The sequence below is a fragment of the Parasteatoda tepidariorum genome, chromosome 6, assembly GCF_982258835.1.
Source record: "Parasteatoda tepidariorum strain Cologne lab strain chromosome 6, Ptep-v5.0, whole genome shotgun sequence".
Classification (NCBI taxonomy): Eukaryota; Metazoa; Arthropoda; class Arachnida; order Araneae; family Theridiidae; genus Parasteatoda; species Parasteatoda tepidariorum.
This window is the reverse complement of record NC_141760.1, coordinates 98,022,205-98,042,685: the sequence shown is the minus strand read 5'-3', so window position 1 is coordinate 98,042,685 and position 20,481 is coordinate 98,022,205. Positions and strand designations below refer to the sequence as shown.

Here is a 20,481-nt window from a genome sequence, read left to right as displayed (position 1 = left end):
CTCTGGGCAGTTTAGTAGTTCAGGCGTTGTGACATCTTTCTCATATTCTCTCCACTGCGCGGTTTATGTTCATTGCGTCGGACTACTCAATTTAACCTTGTGGAGGCTTTCTCTATTCTAGGAGATGTCGACTCCCCTCGCCTACCCCAGGGTGGCTTGATGTCTTATATATCTTTAATTAAAGATTATTTGGATTTGAAAAATAATCAACAGTTCTTGAAAAAATATTTAAAACTTCGGAATATAGAATGTAGAAGACAATAGGAAGTAATAAATGAGAAGTATTTTTATGTGTTAACAATTTAAAACATTAACCTTATATTGCAGTTTGAATTGAATAATAGTTTGAATTGATAACGGTTTTAATCTATCTTGAAACATTTATATTTAAAATAAAATAAAAGTTAATGGTTTTCGCCAGGAAATAACTGATCGCTTTTTGTTATTTCTTTAATCAGATGACAGAACACAACATTTTAAAGTTTATTTTCTTTTGTTAACTCAGAACCAGTGTTTTGAGCTTCACATGGCCACCAATATCTCCGGATTTTACGCATGCAATTTCTTTTCAAGGGATGCGTGCAAGTCACTATTACTGAAAATTCTACAAGAAATTAACGAAACATCATTATTAGAATAATGTTGAACTATAAAATAGTTGGAATTAGCCTTATTTCATACTAGATGCTTGTCATGCAACAAAGAATTCAATCAATGAACATTTGTAACTGTAAAAGCATCTCTTGAATTTTATGGATCATTTATTCTAAAAAGTATAAGAGTTTTGAGAATACAAATATTCAAATTCCGGTAACAAATTAGGCGCCTATTATATTATATATATATTAAGTGGACCAAAATTATTTTTTCAAAGTTGGTGGTCCATGTAACTAAACCGGTTGAGAACAGCTTGTGCATTATAACCGTAAGGACTAAGTCTTGTTCAAATCATATTATTCTAAAGTTTAGTCGTGCAGCTTAAGCATCTCGAAAAATAATTATTCAGCCATGTCGAGGAGTTTGAGAACTTCTTACGCGAAACAGTTTGAAAGTTTTATAAGCATTGCGTAACATTACATTTTTAATACCTCAATGAGCACATAAAATGTTTCTCTAAATTACAAAACACTAATTATTTATTATACATACTGTTTGATAGCTTATGCATTGTGCCTATGTATTAGATATCAAAGATGTTTTACATTTTTAAACTAATAAATTTTATCAGTATTGATAGGAACATGAGAACTTTTTAAGTGTAGCATTTCAACAGATTCATACACGTTACGTAACATTACATGTTTTATAATTCATATTTACCATTTAAACGCACCAATCATTTTCCAAAACAAATACAAAATATTGAATATTTATTATGCATGAGAGCAAAATATTAAATATTTATTTTTATAGTTCTTACTCTGTCTCTATAGAACAACAAGTGGTATGACAGTTTCATATCTTTATTAGAAGATGTCTGTTTATATTTGCATGTAACATTCAAAAAGATTTATCTATGTTAAGTAACATTAAATGTTTCATAAGTCATATTTACTATTTAAACGCACCAATCATTTTCCAAAACAAATACAAAATATTGAATATTTATTATGCATGAGAGCAAAATATTAAATATTTATTTTTATAGTTCTTACTCTGTCTCTATAGAACAACAAGTGGTATGACAGTTTCATATCTTTATTAGAAGATGTCTGTTTATTTACATGTAACATTCAAAAAGATTTATCTATGTTAAGTAACATTAAATGTTTCATAAGTCATATTTACTATTTAAACACTCCAAACATTTTCCAAAACAAATACAAAATATTGAATATTTATTATACATGAGTGCAGAACATTCAATATTTATTTTACATATTGCTTTATAGTTCGTACTCTGTCTCTACAGAACGACAAGTGGTTTCACCATTTCACATTAAGAATTTATATCTTTATTATAACATGTCTGACTACTTACAAGTAACATTCCAAAAGATTTATATATGTTATGTAACATTAAATGTTTTATAATTCATATTTATTCCCACGAACGCACAAAACATTTCACAAAATCTTATTTTTTCCAAAACATCTCTGTAAATTTAATCAAGTGTGAAGTAAACACACAGGTGCTTTTTCGGGAATTCTATTTTTTTTCTTGGAATGTCTAGAGTTTATCTTCAGTAATCCCAAAGAAAATGAAAGGAATGCTTCCTTCAAGAAAATCTTAGCTTTTGAATTATCCTAAGCCGCTTAGCAGCGAACGACTCTTGAGTCCAAAATGATCCTGGAATATCTATTTTCTGAAGATCTCCAAGAATTTGAACAAAAAAAAGAAAATATTTTATTCTTTTTTTTCTTCCATTTTGTCCTTCACTATGATCTTTTGAGCCATAAAAGAGGAAATAGAATTCTATCTATTTCAAATTTTCGATTGCAAGGTAAAAAAAAGAAATTAAATCGAATTCATTTTTAAATAAAGATTAGCTGCTATGCAGGTTTGTATTTACAATACTTGGAAACATGATACTTTAAACATCTGTATACATGCGTATCAAATAATATAATTAAAAAAAAGTATAATGGTACGAAAAAACTGAAATTTGAAAGATATATAGAAAATAGTCTGAACTGTTCAGCTTATTCCGCATTTTATATTGTCTTTTTTTACTGTAAGTAAATTCAGATTTCTTTTAATGTCGTATAAGATGTCGAACCTAAATTAATTTGAAATTTTGATACAATTGATACATTGAATGAGTTTGAATTGATTCAAATTTTTTTCCCGCTTTGACAGTGATGCACGCTTTTTTTCGAGTTGTATTTTTTTACGCAAAGCATTACCAATTTTCTCATGTTATTAAGTAGGAAAATAGTGTTTTGGGGAAACATTCTTTAAACTTACCTATGAGAAAAATTGATGCAGTGAATTTATCTGGAATGTTTATAAATTGTCTGTAAATAAGTTTATATTTACAACATTTCTAGAAATAATTCTTCTTCTCTAAATATATATATATATATATATATATATATATATATATATATATATATATATATATATATATATATATATATATATATATATATATATATATATATATATATATATATATATATATATATATATATATATATATATATATATATATATATATATATATATATATATATATATAAATAACGTATAATCTAATAATCGGATTTTCATCTCAGCACTCAATCTTGATGACTCGAACCTCAAACATGCTAATTAAAGAGTGCAGACAATATTTTAAGTTACGAAATCAGAAACAATAACTTACTTTCTCTGAATAAATATACCTTTTTTCGATGAATTTGGATTTTTGACACAGAATATAGTGGGTAGCCACAATCTGGGAAATATGCATTGCATTTTTGCACGGAATTATTTTTGGATAAACAAATTTTATAATTGCGCGTAAAAAAATTTCAATTCTCTTAAAATGTTCTCGAGATGTAATGAAATACGCAAAAAGTGATATTAATATTAAGAGGTCTGAATTTTGGAGCATTCTCCAGACCAAACTACTGAGACCATAGATCCCAGACTGCAGCTACCCCTTATATTTTGGGGGTCAGAAATCAAAACCCGCTGTTTATTTAGAGAATGCACGTTTTTGTGCGTAATTTCGTAACTTAAAAAATCGTCTGCACTTATTAATTAGCATATTTGAAATCATTCCTCTCTTAGATCAAAAGTTATTCGGGGTTATACATTTTTATGAAGCACTGGATATTGGGTATTTTTGGTTCCATACACAAGAATCTTCCTCAGTAACAAAACACAAAATACAGGCGAAAGTAGAGTAAAAAAAAGATAACTTTTTTACTAAAAAAAGGAGATATGACAAATAGAGAAAGAGAAACATTCTTGAACAAGATATTAAAAGAGGGAACAAAAGAAACATTTGTAAAGGTGGAAAAGGTGCTGTGGAAACTCCAGGGCACAAAAAATAGGAATTAAATCCGAATATCTTTCCAAACATTAGGAAAAACTATTATTCTGGAAAGATCGTTAACTACTAGAAAGATCATATTGCAAGAATTTTTCAAGACTTTCAATAGATGAAGAGAAGGAATAACTTTCTGAAGTCAAAGTCAATAGATGAAGAGAAGTGTTGAATCATTTTAACAGAGGAAAACTGAAACCTATGATTCTAATAATCTTTAAAATTGTGAACATTGTAATATGTAGCCAATCCATTTTAGCTAGACAGTAGTTGAATGAAAGTGCTTTATTTACAAAAAAGTAAAATAATATTATTTTCTGAAAAGAAGTTGAGGCTAATTTCAATTTTTTAATAAGTGGAGATGAATTATATTTAAATAAGACCTCTGTTTGATCAACACTCTAAAATATTTTACCTTTAGGTTATGGTTAGTGACTGGCAAAAAGGGACTGCAGACATTGACCATAAAAATAAATGTATGCCTGCAAATCTATCACGACCCTGAAAAATCAGATTTGACCGTAATGTTATCCAGTAAAATATATAGCCACTGACCTTAAATTGACTTAACGCATCTAAAATCTCAGGTTTCGACGTTAATTGAGTTATAGACAATTTTTAAATCGGATAAAGGCGAACAGTGAATTTAAGCTAAATAATGCACTACTGTCATCAGTTGAGGAATGAGAGAGTTGTGTTCATCTGAGTTCGAGATAGATGTTGGCACAGGCCGGATTCGAATTTGGGAGTTTTGTGCTTGATGTTGTAACCCCCATGGAAAAGCCTGTTCACCCTTTCACTATTGCAAACACTTCATTTAACAAACTTAGGAAAATAATCGTGTAAATTAACGACCAGCTTTATCAATTGTGAAGTCCGTTACAATTATGAGCACTGAGTTTTTTTTCCTTAAAGAAGGGAGCTCGATGTATATATCAACGGTCACTTTTACTAATTATGTGAATTTCGTTGCAATTACGGGTACTAGATTTTTATATTAAAGTTGACCGTATAAATTAATGGTTGACTTTTCGAATTTCACTGAAACTTCTTAGGGTTTAGGGGGTAGTTCTTATTTGCTAAATGGAAGATAATAGGAAAAATTTATTTGAGAAAAAAAATATCCAACGATTCAATTGCCCAAAATCCATTCCAAATGATTATTCAAAACAAAACTGTTATTATACTAAATTACACTCTATCATTATACCAAAAACACATTATTTTTAAAATTTAAAGTTTTGAAATCTTAATAAATAATTGCTGAATATTACAAAAATAAACGTTCTAAGTTTAAAATTAATTTATCAATTTTTTTATATTCTTTATTTATTATGAAAGGCAAAATAAATATTTGAGTTGCTTTTAACATCGCATATATTTGTTTATTTTTGCACGTGAAGGAAATTTTAGAAAATCTTTTTCTTTTTTGGAAAAAGGAAAGTTCTTTAAAAGCACTAATTAGCCTATCCATGTGTTTTTATTTTCGATTCAGCTTTGATATTGTTAAATAATGTAGTTGTTGAAAGTAAATTATGCATGAAATTTAAATTTTTTTCCATTTAGATTCATTCAAGTGATGCAAGATTTAATGTATCTAAATATTTAATAATGCTTTTATCTCCAGTGGATATTTTTGTTTTTCTCCTTTAAAAGCTTCTACTTTTATTGTTGAAAACATTCTGTTGAACCATTCTGTCTTTTGGCATCGTGTTTATATTTCTCAAATATTTTATTTCGTTGTTAGAATAACACTTGAGTTTAAATAAATGTAGGTTTAAAGAAAAAAAAATTGCAATGAAAGTACTATCGAAGAACAAATTTTGAAATTATTTTTTTAAGAATATTATAGTTTTGATTTATTCATGTATTAACTAAACATAATGATGCTAGTAGTTCGAAAGTAAAATTTTCGTTTTTTAATTGATGGAGTGGGTGGGAACGGTTGAAACTTATTGAAAAGTGATTTTTTTTAAAATCAAAAACACATACTTTTGTCATAATTTTTTTTAATTTTTTTTAATGTACAGTGAAGTAGTAAATAACCAATAAGGAAATAGACTATTAATTAGACATAATAATAAATTGTAAATTATTTATTTCTAATATCGCAATACAATTGGTGAAAAAGATCCAAAATATAATAATTGTTTCTTTTTTAAATTTAGCTGTGAAATATAAAATGAAAGGTTAATCAATTAGTGTGTATCCAATCAAAAGTACGAAATTGATTTAATTGATTGAAACTAGAAAATATTAAGAAAATAACTGGAAAACCACTAAAAGCAGCTAAAACTAAATCTGTCTTTCGTAAACAATTTAAATAAAATGTTAGAAACCAAAAACAAGCAAACACGAAATTCTGAAAATATGTATATTAGCAAAAACAGCACTTCATCAGGGGACATACTGTCTGCTAACAGTTAGTGTGCAGTCTAGTTTCAAACCTTAATGCGAAGAAGATTAGTTCAAAGTTTTAATGTATCGTAAAGATATATTTAAAAATAGAGGAAAGAATAGAAGAAATTAGTTTTGAGATAAAGTTGAACCTCACAGAACTTGCTCTATTGATCTATGGATAATTAGTTTTTTAATTCTTATAAATTCTGTTCCAACTGAAAAAACAAAATTCAAGTCGATCATAGAGGCAACACTGATTTCTTTCACTTAGTGTAAAACTCTGTAAATAGATGATTTATATATAATTTCCTTAGAAAAGATGCTTAGCTACTTTAAATAAAAAAATGTAAATATGATTTTCTATACAATAACATCAACGTTTTTAAAGATTATGTCTTATATTTGATAATGCATTCACATTCTTAAAAAGAGTGATTCAAGATTTCTTACTTGAGGGTAAAGATTATTCTTTTCACTTACGCTTTCAAAAAAATATTTTTTATCATGCGTCACAGACAATAAAAAAAATCTGTTAAATTTACAGAAAAAAAAACTGTCAGCTTGTGTGCCAGTATAAAACCGTTTATTTCACTGAAAAATTCTGTCTGTTTTGTCGGATGTCTGGTTTTTAAGAAGATAAGTATTTTTATTAAAGAAAAATTCTGTTACCTTAAGAATTGTAGAAATTCAGTTATTGTAATAAAAAAAAATCTATCTTAAAATAACTATGTCAGCATTGTGGTCGGTGCGGGCTGAGAGCATAAATTGTATGACAAGTCAACGCCTAGACTCCAAACCGGGTAACTTCAAACGGGATAGGCCCCCTGTCATCCAGAGATGGTAGCGGTTCTGCTTGGTTATGGAAAAGAAATGAAAAAAACTATTTATATCTTCTTTGTCTCTATTATTTTCTTAGTCCTATTAAAGTCTATATAGTGTTATGATCAAATAATGACGCATAATATCTCAGTCAGAAAGAGAAAAAAATATTAGCATTCATGAGACCCACATTTGCATGAAGAAGGTAAAACCTAAGTTAAGTTATACTAAGCTTAATTACGTTTAATACGTGATGTTAAATCACGTTTATTTAACTGAAACTTCTTAATTTTTTTAATCACATTTATGAGATTACTTTCTTTTAAACCAGGGATGGGCAAACTACGGCCCGCCGAAAGGTTTTATCCGGCCCGCGGAGAGAATTTTAATTTGCCGATCAGTGGCAAATATAAACAATATACATCCATTTTCTTGTCAACTACTTAAAATTATTTCTGTTTTTCCTTTTTTAACAAAGTATTGATGACCTTTTTACTTTCTCTATTTTTGTTCTACAAAACATAAATTGATGGAAATAGTTAGCACAGACAGCTTCAATTGGTAAAATGTTGAAAACAGAAGTTCTTCATAGAATAGCCTTAGATTGGCTCTAACTAGCGTTTGTCTTTCTCGAGGAATCTAATATAGGTAAATTGTACTCCACATTCGGCAGACTGCGCATTTTAAGATCCCACGCGCGAACAATCTAACAATCATCTGAAGCAGTTGTTTCTAAATATGCCACAGTTTTACAAATCATTACCAAAAGCTAGTTTCCAAAATTTAATATTTCATGCCCAGAAAATCAGCGCTATGTTTGCTTAATCTTATATATGTGAACAAGAGTTTTCAACTATGAACCTTAGAAAAAATAATTTTAGAAGTGGACTAACAGAAAAGCATTTAGCCTTGTTCTTTAAAATAAGCACATCTCACTTCGAACCTTAATATAAGGAACTTTTAAAAATGAAATCGCAATTTCATTCATCGCACTAAATATTTAAATTAAAACTTGTATATCGCTTTTTTTAAAATTTTGAAAGTTTTATTTGGCCCATCAAACATTTTTTTTCTCGATTTTTGGCCCTCGACCAAAAAAGTTTGTCCATCCCTGTTCTAAACTAAATATTTATAAGTAGAAATAGCATTTTCTTCTATTATTAAAAGCAAAGGTTTCGCGAGGTTAATTTGGTTATATAGTTAATGATACTTTAATAATAATAATAGTCAATATAGTTAATAATATGATGAAGGTAAAACCTAAGTAAATAAAGCTATATGAAGAAGGTAAATAAGAAGGTTTATTTTCACCTAAGTTACATATTTCTAAGTAAAAATCGTTTTTTTTATATAATTTAAAATCCGAAATCCGTTTCACTATGCAAAAACCCGCTTCACTATGTAAAAACCCGTTTCACTATGAAAAACCCTTTTCACTCTGTAAATATAGTTCGCAGATGATATGAAACCGCATTCTCTCTTCAAAACGTATATCAAAATATGAATATTTTTGAATTGACTTAAAATAATCTATTTTCGAATAAACTGAGGGCATATATTTTAAGGTTGAATAAATTCATAACTAATGATATTTATACCTCTTTCGTCACAGCGCAAATGACTGTAATATCATGAGATGGCTACACACGATCCATAGTACCATAAAGCGAGTGTACATTGTAATTTAAAGATCATAGTGTGGAATCACCCGCTGCTAAGTTTATTGCGAAGGATGCACTTTAATGTTTATACATAGACGAAAATTGCATGCAAAGCTAACGTGATTTCGAAGTAGCATATATTTTGGGGAAGGATCTGAGGATATGTGTGCTTAATCTATCCAGCATGTTTGTATTAATTTTAGTTCAAAGAGTTGAAAGCTGTTAATTTTTTCATTTAAACTGTTAAAGTCCTGAAGATAATTTTTTTAATGAATTCCTTAAGATATTCGACTGATAGATTCGACATCTTTTTTTTTTAAAAAAAGAAGAAAAAAGACTTTGTGACATATTTTATGTTAGGAACGTAAATGTCCTAAAATTAGAAATTTATAATAAAGTTAACAAATTTATAAAAATAATGGCACATTTGAGTTTAAAAATTACAAGTTCTTCATTCACAGCACTACAGCAAATTGTAATGCATAAATTTCAAAATATTTTTTTTTCTGGATTAATAATGTTACTACCCGTGTTTTGAACTGAAATCTTTAAAAAAATGCAAGAAAACGTCAATGAAATAGAACTAAATGCGTAGTTTGATATCGAAATTTTTAACAAAAATTCTAAATATTCTTACTTAAAGCTTGATAAAAATAGCAAACTTAAACTTTGACATTAACTTTTAGATCAAAATATTGCTAACATTATACAAAATCTACACTCAAAATTTCAAAGAATTCTATTTTGAACTATTTCTGTATTAGTTAAAAATAATTTTCTCAAAATCAGCGTTTTTCAGAAAAGGCATTTAAAACGCAAGGAAAATTTGTAATGTAAGAAAATTCTGAGAGTAAAAAAACTAATAAGTCAAAAATTAATTTTTAAAAGCGAATTTTATTTTTGTATTAATTTATTCAAACATATAAAGGCTCAAATACTCAAAGCGAAATAAAAACTATTCGTTCTCGTTAGCTTACTTCTGGTTTCAGTTTCTTCTGTCAGGATGCGACAAAACAACTGTAATTTTATTTGTAAAAATCGGGGATAAAATTTTTTAAACAGTTTTGGAGAGCTATTGAACTAAATTTTAACTATGGATAATTAAAAACAAAAAACAAAATTTGTCAAAATTGTTGATTTTTACCCAGAAGGTTACCTTAATGAAGTAGGCACTTTACACAGCAATTTTGAATTTCCGTTTAATAATCACTTCCCTTAAAACTACTCAATAACCTCCTGATACTCCTGATTATAACCTCCTGATCTCTTGATAGCTTTAAAAATGGCAAAATAAAGGTTGGAAATATGTTCTCTCCTAAGAAATGTGGATTTTAGAAGAAAGGGAACTCATAACTGGAATAAAATATTATTCTTTTTGTAAAAAGGTCACTTAATTTGATAGCATTAACGTTTTCAGCTGTTTTGAAATATTACTTAATAGTGATAAATACCATTGATTAATACTATTTGAAAAGTGACTACATAAAAATAATATTACTTAAAAGTTATTTAAATTTTTCACTATCAACTTTGTGTTATCTATTTCAAATCACTTTTGTTTCTTCTCATTCACTTCTGGCAAAGTCTTGAATATGAGCGCCTATAATAGAGAACTTAAAACAAGCCGACTGTTAATTCCAATTTGTAATTTTTTGAAGCAAATGAAGTTTTTAATCAATAATTACATACTATTAAATAAACGGAATGTTTTCTCGACGGATTTGGTGACCTTCAAAATACCTGGGGTGGTTTTTAAGCTATGTTTCTCATCTTTATTTTTAAATTTTTCGTTGGCAGCTTCACTTTATCTATTTCAAATCACTTTTGTTTCTTCTCTTTCACGGCTGTCAAGTCTAGAAAATTGGAGCCTATTTCTGAGCGCTTGAAACATGTCGACCGTTATTTGTATTTTGCATAATTTAGAAAGGAATGAAGTTTATTAATCAAGTAATAAAACTATTCGATGACAGGGAATCTTATAAGGATATGCTTTGAGGCAAAAATATTTCTGGATGAATAATATAAATATTTGAATATGAATGTTTGAATAATATTAATGGTCGGTAGGGCGCTGGACCCATGTCCGAGAGTTCGAACCCCGCCGGCCGAAGACTCCCCGTGTAGTAAAGTGACTGATGCACGTTAAATCTGTCGAGTCACAGAAGTCCTCCATGTTCCCATAACAACTCAATACCTCTGGGGGTACTGGATTGGAGATCGATCGTTCTCTGATTCAGGTCAAAATTACGATCTGTGGATGAATGAATGGATGTATGAATGGGTCCGCCCTATAAACGGGTGTGACGTATGGTGTGTCGGAAGTCGAATTCTTGGCCATAGATGGCGCCACTGGAAAACAAGAACAATCGCACCCCCTCTGCTTTAACAGGCATACGTCAACAACAACAATATAAATATTTCTGGAGTGTAAAAGGGACTTTTTTTTTCTGTCTGGGTTATGAATTCAATTCGATATTAATTTAAAGCCACAAATGCAGGACATATTTAACTAGTGAAAACTTTAGTAATTTTGTTTTTTTTTCCTAATAAAATAAAAATAAATGTTTGTGTTGAAGGATATTGGAATAAGAAAGTGAGGGGGATATTTTCATTGAGCAGGAAATTCCTGAGCAAACAGAAATCGTGAGATTTTCACAGCTGTGCAATTACGTTTCTTTTGTTTTGTTGCGACACGAAATTGATCTGATATTACAGCTTTAGCTTCATGATTTAATTTCTCAATGTCAGGAGAATTATCTTTTAATTAATATTTCCTTCATAAAGTAAATTTGAGTTTTCTATTTTTTTTCTTTTCTAGTTACTTTCCTGGACAATTTAAATCAAAATAGAAAATTTTAATTAGATTAATATTTTAGGTACAAAAGTAATAAAAGCAGGGAATTTAATAAATAAATTCTTAATAAAAAACAAAAATAGAGTTAAGAAAACCGTCAAAAAAAGTTTATCATGGTTTGAATTTCTTTTGATTGAAAAATTTTAATTTTATTGCAGCATTTTTTTATTAATTTTTATTTTATTTTAGAGTGGCGAAAACTTAAAAAAAAATATTAGTTTGCTGGTAAATTACTTTCAAGATTGTAATTACACAGAAAAAAGAACTATGGTAAAAATTACTACTCTAGGGAAAAATCTATAATGTTTCTCGCTTTATGCGAACACCAATTTTGGTAATTTTGCACTTTGGTAAAATTAACTATGACATATAGTCTTAATAGATATGATAAGATTTAGTAATTTTATCATGATACCTTAGAGTATGGCATAAAAATCGTTTATTCGGTTAAATTTATTTTTCAGTTTCTTATTTTTTATTAAATGTTTAATAAGAACTATAGTTTTAGAAACTAGTAGTACGGTAAATCGTTTCCACAAGAACGAAAAATTTCCAAATTTATGGTTTAAATACCATAGATTTTGGTTTTATTTACCGGATTTTTTATTATAGAGAATTGTCATTACTATAAAGTAGGCAAATTTATCAGGATTTTTTTCTCCGTGTAGGATAAAAAAAGTTTATATTGTCTATTATATTGTATCTAAATATTTTGCTTGTATTAGGATGGAAAGGTTAAATATGTTAAGACGGAAAAGAGCAATAACTAGTAAGAAAATCACGTTATTTATGCATGTTTTCGGGAATAGTTAAATATCAATGATTTTTTTTCTTAAAGTTAGAACATATAACTTTTTATAGTTATAACATTTTACTTTTTCTAAAAGTTATAACATATAACCTGTAACATTTACTCCTCTCGAAATAAATGATATCCGAAATTGTTTAAATACCAGTTTTTTCTCATTTTTTCGTTATATTTTCAAGCCTGTTTCGTATCTTTGTAAAGGGATAAAATTATTTTTGTCTAATTTTTTTTTCTAGGAAAGAATATGACTTCTTAAAGATTTGCATAACTGCGTTTCTTTTCCAATGATCATGAACAGTCAAATTCGATAAATTTAATGTCGTGGCCATCTCACAAGTTGTTATTCGCTGGTTTACACTAAATTTTATTTTATAACCGTCGTTGAGCAGTCGACCCCTTTCTCGGGTTTACGACCACTAATGTTCATTTCCGTAGCCTTGCAATTTTGAACCCATTCCAGAAGATACCCGTTTACCATTCTGATCCGTCCCATAACTGATCCGTTTATCACTGAGAATATTTTACGCCGGCACTATGCTCGTTGCAAGTTGGATGCGAAATTCGTATTGACCAATCATCACTGTGATTCGAATCCGACCTTCGACCGAATCCGACCTTCCGAATCGAATCCGACCTTCGAAATCGACCGAATCCGACCGTTCACCTTATAGGAAGGCGACACGGCTCTGGTTTGCATTAATTAATGATTTTATTGCGTCTTCATCTGCTTAAATTGGTGTATTGCATCATCGTGCATCTTAGTCGAAATTTTGTGAACTAGTTTTCGCATAGTCGTATTGCCAATATATCTTGTCCATCGACACCGGATGATTTTTTTTCCTGTTTGAACTGTTTTTTTTTTTTTAAATCTTTTTGATAATAAAAAAGTAAAATATGCCAAAATTTTTGCTGTTCTCTTCCCATATTTGACAAAGCACCAACCAAACCCTGCTGTGTAGAATCAATCTAACTTTTCTCAAGCAAGCCTTGCTATATCAGGGGCAGTCAAAATATATAATAATTATGCAACTCAAGTGTGAGGTTGACTAAGAAACATGAGTAAAATTAAGTCCTTTGTTAGGAAAGAACGAAAATAGTTTTCGAATAACCCAATATATACATGATAATCTATTTTTAATCTACCTTTTGTCATTTTTCTTAACTTCAAAAATCTAATAATATTTCGTAAAATATTGTTATTAAACAAGCATTTAACTTGACCTTCACCTTTTTATTGATTCAATGATAACGAAATAACATTACTAAAGTTTTTAATATTTACATGAAGCATTAAAGCCGAGAAAGTAACTTTAAACAGCTGTAGAAACAGAAATGACTTATTGCTTTTACGGAAATGAAATCATTCTTCTACAACTTTTAACAGGAAATCATTCTTCTACAACCTTTAGCATGATTTTTCGAATATCTGTTGCCAAGAAAAGTTTTAAAAAAAACACAGACTAAATACCTTACAGTCGAAGCAGAGCAATAATTTTAAACTGTATGGTTCATCCTGCAGTGAAGAATTATCTGAGCTTTAGAACGGACAAATAAATCAAACTAGTAAATAATAAATTCGTAATATATAAATTCGTGAAAAAAAGTGCTTTCGGCAAAACACTGAAATAGAGATCTATCGACAAAGACTACTCACTTCTGCCTAGCTTAATAGTATGAAATTGCAGCAGCTGATAGGGTGAATTTCGGAAGAGATCACATTTGGTGAGAATGCTCTCTCTGGTTATTTCAGTTCACGTTTTTAAGAGCGCTATATGTTGAGCCACCTCAGCTAGATTTGGCATGAGGCATTTTCAGCGGCAATCATTGGTCGATTTTCTAGCGTTGCCATTTGGGGAGTTGGATTGAGGCTTTTTTTTGTCGCCGTGTACGAGAAATACATATATATAGATATTTCAAAAGTTATTAAACTTTTTTTAAAAATCACCAATTTGACGGCATTTTTCCAACTAGAAAATAGTTTTCAAAGTCCCTGCCCTACAATCAGTTTTTGCAAATTTCTATGAGGCTACATAATGCAGCATTGGAATAAGTTTTTAAATATTGAAAAAATAGACCACAAACGCTTTTCATTTTCACAAAACTGTGGCGTTTCCCCAAATTGACTTTTTTCGCCAATTTTGGAATTAGTCTAGAGGGATCTGGCTTATGATGGTATAAATTGACCTAACAGTCGTGAGTAACTGTTGAAAACTCATAGTAGTTATGAAAGTAGCATATTATACTTCTCCAAAAAGCATCATTTCATATAATTCGAAAAACAGCCTTAAGTAATACGGAAAAACTTATGATACTGCACAAATTACAAACCACTCGGAATTGAGATAAAATTTAAAAAAATTTTATAACAATATTTTCAAGTAATTAATGCTAGATTAAGAAAATTACATGCAAATAATAACTTCTAATATTACATAATCATAAGGAGGCAAACTCTCAAGCGAATTATTTATGTAGGAAGCTTGCGACTAATTTGTTTATTTAAATTCGTATGAGAAAATTACGAATTTGAATTTACGAATTTGAACAGTAAAATATTCTTTTACTTGTAATTCAATAATTCAGTAAAATGTTCTTTCTAAGCCATTCGTTTCGTAAAATAAACCACACTTTAATTAAAAAAAATTATTCTGCATTTTATGATAGGTTTTGTTCATTTATTTTACAATATCCACTAGAAATTCATTTTTTTTTCAGGTAAGCGTTTAATACTTTATCCGATGTTATACTTGCGTGCATTTTCAAAACCATTTACTAACAAAACTCATTCAGTGAGATTTTTCGAATGGCATGATTTTACCAGTTGGAAAATATATCTCGCCGAAAGTTATTTTTGGCGTGACAAGCTCACATGTTCACGGTAAGATCCGAACTCCATGTTACGCACATTTACCAATGTGTGAAACTCAATTTTGTTTTGCACGGATATTAAACAAAAATTTCTTTCAACAATAGTTTTCAAATGTATTTTGAAAAAGTTTAAAAAAAAAAACTTGTAGATTCTTTTAGAAACAACATTGGCTATAACCCTATAGTTCAGTTTTAATTCCGTGAAAAAAAACATTTAGAAAAATAAAAAATAAAAATAACTATACTGCTACTTAAAAAATAGAATCACCTACCCCAATAAAAAGATTTACTATTAATAAAATTATTAAAATATTAATAAAATTATTCAAATATTAATAAAATTATTCAAATATTAATAAAATAATTAAAATATTAATAAAATTATAAAAATATTAATAAAACCATATGAGTTATTTGATAATTAGTTTAAGGAAGAAAGATTCAGAAATAAAAATTTGATTATGCAGTCTAAAAGTATAAACAATGTATTTTAAATATTATATTTAATAGTGCTATATTTTTTCTTTTTCAAGTTTAAAATTTTAAACTGTTTTAATTTAAGATTAAAGAAAAGAAAAAGTTTTAAAATTCTTTTTTTCTATCTTACAAAAAAATATGTTTAAATTAGCAGTCACATTGAATACAACCCTCATACTACTCTAATTTGTCATTATAGAAGTAGTTTAATAAGCTCTATTTAAAAAAGAAAAAACTGTACTTTAAGGATAATATGAGCCAACTTCAAAATAAAAAGAACTCTGTACTAAGCTAATGTTTGTAACATAAAATATGTTAAATTCACTTTAATATGGTTAAATTTGAGACCTATTGCTGATTCGTAATTCGAAAGCCAATATCAAACTTTACCAAAATGTCTTACTAGTATTACCAAAACTTTTTATAATGTCTTACGAGTACTATATATGTGTCAGGGTCGTGTAAAGTGATACAGACCCTGACACATGCCTACGCGGTGCGCTCGCGTGGTCTAATCGTCGGGTAGGCGATGAATCGATAGTGACCGGATGATGTTTTCTTGATCCGTTTAATAAATGTCAGATTCTGCGTAACTGACATCATGTTTTAATCTTTACAGGGAAATACTCTTTCATTTAGAAATGCTTGAAGTGTCACAAAGACGCTGTTAAGTGGACCTTGTGAGGGTGAAAGCATTTCTTATAATACACGTAATACAGACGAAGTAAATAATTAAAAAATTATTGTATCTGCGAAAGCTCTTTCTGTGTATATATATATATATATATATATATAAATATATATATATATATATATATATATATATATATATATATATATATATATATATATATATATATATATATATATATATATATATATATATATATATATATATATATATATATATATATATATATATATATATATATATATATATATATATATATATATATATGTTTGTGTGTGTGTTTTTTAGAAAAATCGACCTTTTCAAATCATTTTGTAATTTACAAATTACCCTTTTGTCACTGAATTAAATGAACTATTTTAAAACAGTGGTTAGATAAAAAAAAATGTTGGACAGAAATATTCATTAGTTATAAAGCATCTGAAATATCATTTTAAAACTATATTTTAAAGAATATAAATACTAAATTCTACATTAGACCTTAATGAGAAAAATGTCCGAATTCTGTTAAAGAAACGATTTATATTTTTAAAAAAGTTCCATTGTTGTAGATCAAAACGAGAAAAATCAAACGATATTTTAGATAACAGATTATTAACAAACGATATTTTAGATAACAGATTATTAACAAACGATTTTAATTTTTATTAAAAATTTCGATTATTGTAGATTAAAACAAGAAAAGTCAAACGATATTTTAGATAACAGATTATTAACAAGCGATATTTTAGATAACAGATTATTAACAAACGATATTTTAGATAACAGATTATTAACAAATAATATTTTAGATAACAGATTATTAACAAACGATATTTTTGATAACAGATTATTAACAAACGATATTTTTAGAACAGACGAAACCTGAAACACAGTTATTTTTTTCCCCGTAAGAAATGGAATTATACATTATAAGGACAATAGCCTTAAGTACAACGAAAATTTAGAAGCATTTTAATGTCAGGTTTAATTGAGCTCTTCCATTGGAATGCATCTAATAAACAAAACATCTAGACAATAAAATAATAGCGGTTACACGATTAAAGAAATAAATCGCTCCTCCGTCGTGCGTTCTATATCTTTGTTAGAACAGGTGATGAAGAAGGACGCTGTTTGAAGGTATTCTAAAAGCCTAATATGGTTGAAAGATATGCATAAATGACACAGGCAACATTTATCATAAACGTGCCACTTTTGCGTCAGGCGCATCCAAAACTTTTCTTTTCAAAATGGATACTTCGTCGCAAAAATGTGTCAACGATAACATATCGGTTTAGAATTGTTGTCATATTTTTTGTTATAATATTGACAGAACTTTTTTATGTAGCTGGATAAAAATGGAATTGAATGGCAATACTTCGCATCTCCAGGTAATGCAGTTTTGTTATTACAGTTCTAGTTATGCTTCATCTAACTAATAAATCTGCTTTCAAAACAGCAATATTTTTAAATTTTTTTTAAATGAACTTCACATTTTAAGCGCATGCAGTTTTATCATTGTATATAAAGAGTATTGGCGAATTAACATTCAGTTCCAAATTACAATTTGTGTTTCAATCATTGAATAATGAACACAATTGAAATAATGAAATTTTTTAAATGCATATCACCTTTTACGTCAGGATATAGTTTTAGTATTACAATAAAAAAATATAAGAATATCGATAAATAATTAGTGAGATTTTAGGGTTGGTACCTGCGTCCAAAAAGAGTATGGTTTCAACCATTCCGGAGCAAGCAACCATAACGCATTTCGGTCTTCTTTTTTTTAAAAACCTGTTTGGAGCCTTAGCGACTGTAGAAACTAATATAGAAACCTTCTCAAATAACTTTATATTTTACAAAGTATTTCGTAAAAATGAGATTTTTTCATTTTTTGACTGAATTATTTCCAAAGAAATGTTCTAGGTGAGCTTTTCATCAAGCTAAGGAAATAACTATCTTCACTTGTTAGAGGGCATGCATATAAGAATTCTGTCAAAAACATAAGGCATTATGAAATTAATCATAAAATAAAAAGAGTTAAAAAGGATAAGTTTTCATCAGTATTCGAAACAAGAACGCTTCCTAGACAGGCGAGTGCTCTGAACACTGTACCAATCCATTACGCAGGGTACAGGCTTATTAAATACTATAAAAATGTGTAATAACTGCTTTATTAAACTAAGACGTTACACAGGAATATGGTGTTAGTTGGAAGATGGTTCACGAAGTGGTTATCAAAAATATAGAGCTAATTTTTAAGGATTGTCACGAACCGTCACAAAAACGAGAGTTTTATTTCTGAGAGGGTATTTTTATTAAAACATTTTACTATTCTACTTGTATGGAAAAACTAAATCACTAATCGAACTTTGATTTTAGTTATTAGTTTTAACAATTGTTTATTTTATAGTGATTAACTTAGGGGAGGGAAGAGTGTTTTGTAAGGGTATGTTTCTCTTCAAACCTTTCGCTTATATTTCCGATTAAAGGATTTTATAATTTATAATTTTATTCCACTTTCGTTTTGTTAAGCCTAGTTCGAATTCGTCTAAATATTTTTTATGTGCTAAGCGTATGTTTGATATACAAACTAATTTTGATTTTAGAAATTAGTGCACTGAGACAAAAAAGGATGGTAAAAACTAACAGAATATGGAAAAATTTATCGTGATTCTGGAACTATGGGAACACCAAAAAGCTCGGTAATTATAACAAAAGTGCATTGGTAATGACTTAGTAAATTAACAATAAAGCATTATTTTATTACTATTCTTTTTGGTAGTAAAATATGTAAAATTTGATAATTTTTACCAAAAAGTTCAGTTCGATGACTTTTTGTTTGTTAGTTTATTTTATTTCCATGTTAGCTGTAAGCTAATATCTACCAAACTTTAAAAACCATAATGTGTATTCGCTTATATATTTTGCTTATTAGTACACATATATATGCAGGCTTATGTGCTCCATTACATAAGTACGGCTAGTGCGTCTTTGTCAAGTAAAAGAACAAATCGCATAATTCAGATATATATCCAGGGTTACGGTTGGATTCAAACTCTCTACCTCCAAGCCAGAGAGCAGAATGTATTTGAAAATATACAAATGCTTGGACAAAGCTTAACTAAATCAGTAGCTTAACTGTTACACATTGGATCTATCATGACCTCTTATAATAGAAACGTAGAAGTAGTGTTTTTGAATTCTCTCACAACTCTGGAAGTACCTATTTATTTATATATTTTTATTTATACTTACAAATAAATATACAGGCACTTGCGGAGTCGAAATATAGATAACAGCAAGATAGAGAATGACATTAAGAGCATAAATCCAGGGATAAGGTGGTATTCGAGCCCGGTACCTCTATTTAACAATACATTTTTCTAATGTCCTTTTCTAACTTGTGCTTTGTGTTTTATAACTTGACTAGAGATTTTATTTTACTTTATTTTAATTTATAACAGTCATTGAACAACCGACCCGATTGTTTGGGTTTACGACCACGAACGTCAACTCCGTAGCCTTGTAATTTTGAACCCAATCGAGAAGATAAGGGAACTCCTGAATCAAATATTGAAAGAAATTTTGCCTTCGTGGAGAACTCTTTGATGGAACTAACCAGTATTTGCGTTACACGGAGAGAAAAACCACAAAACCCTACCATGGTTATCCAGACGGCAAGGGGACTCAAACCCATGATCCATCCATCCAGTATTTTAAGTCAGTACTGTTGCCGATATTATATATTAGGTCAGCACTGTAGTCGGGCAAGAACGATGCGGACTTCATATGGACCAGCCGATGCTGGGATTCGAACCCGGTTCACCTCATTGGAAGGTTCATCTCCCGGTTCATCTCCTTGAACCATCACGGTTCCTTGACTAGGGATTAAAATAAATCGTACTATTTAACGGGGTTTTCGTTGTAACTCTGTCGGCAAA

At 28.8% G+C, this 20,481-nt stretch overlaps 1 protein-coding gene across 1 annotated transcript in view; it reads left to right on the top strand.

Moving 5' to 3' along the window:
* Positions 1-17,659: 17,659 nt before the first annotated feature.
* LOC107440852 (adenosine receptor A3-like) overlaps positions 17,660-20,481 on the top strand; it is a 228,784-nt gene continuing 225,962 nt past the window's right edge. Inside the window, exon 1 of the mRNA XM_016053919.5 lies at positions 17,660-17,925. The gene's annotated coding sequence lies outside the window, so the exon portion shown is untranslated. The remainder of the gene's footprint in view (positions 17,926-20,481) is intronic.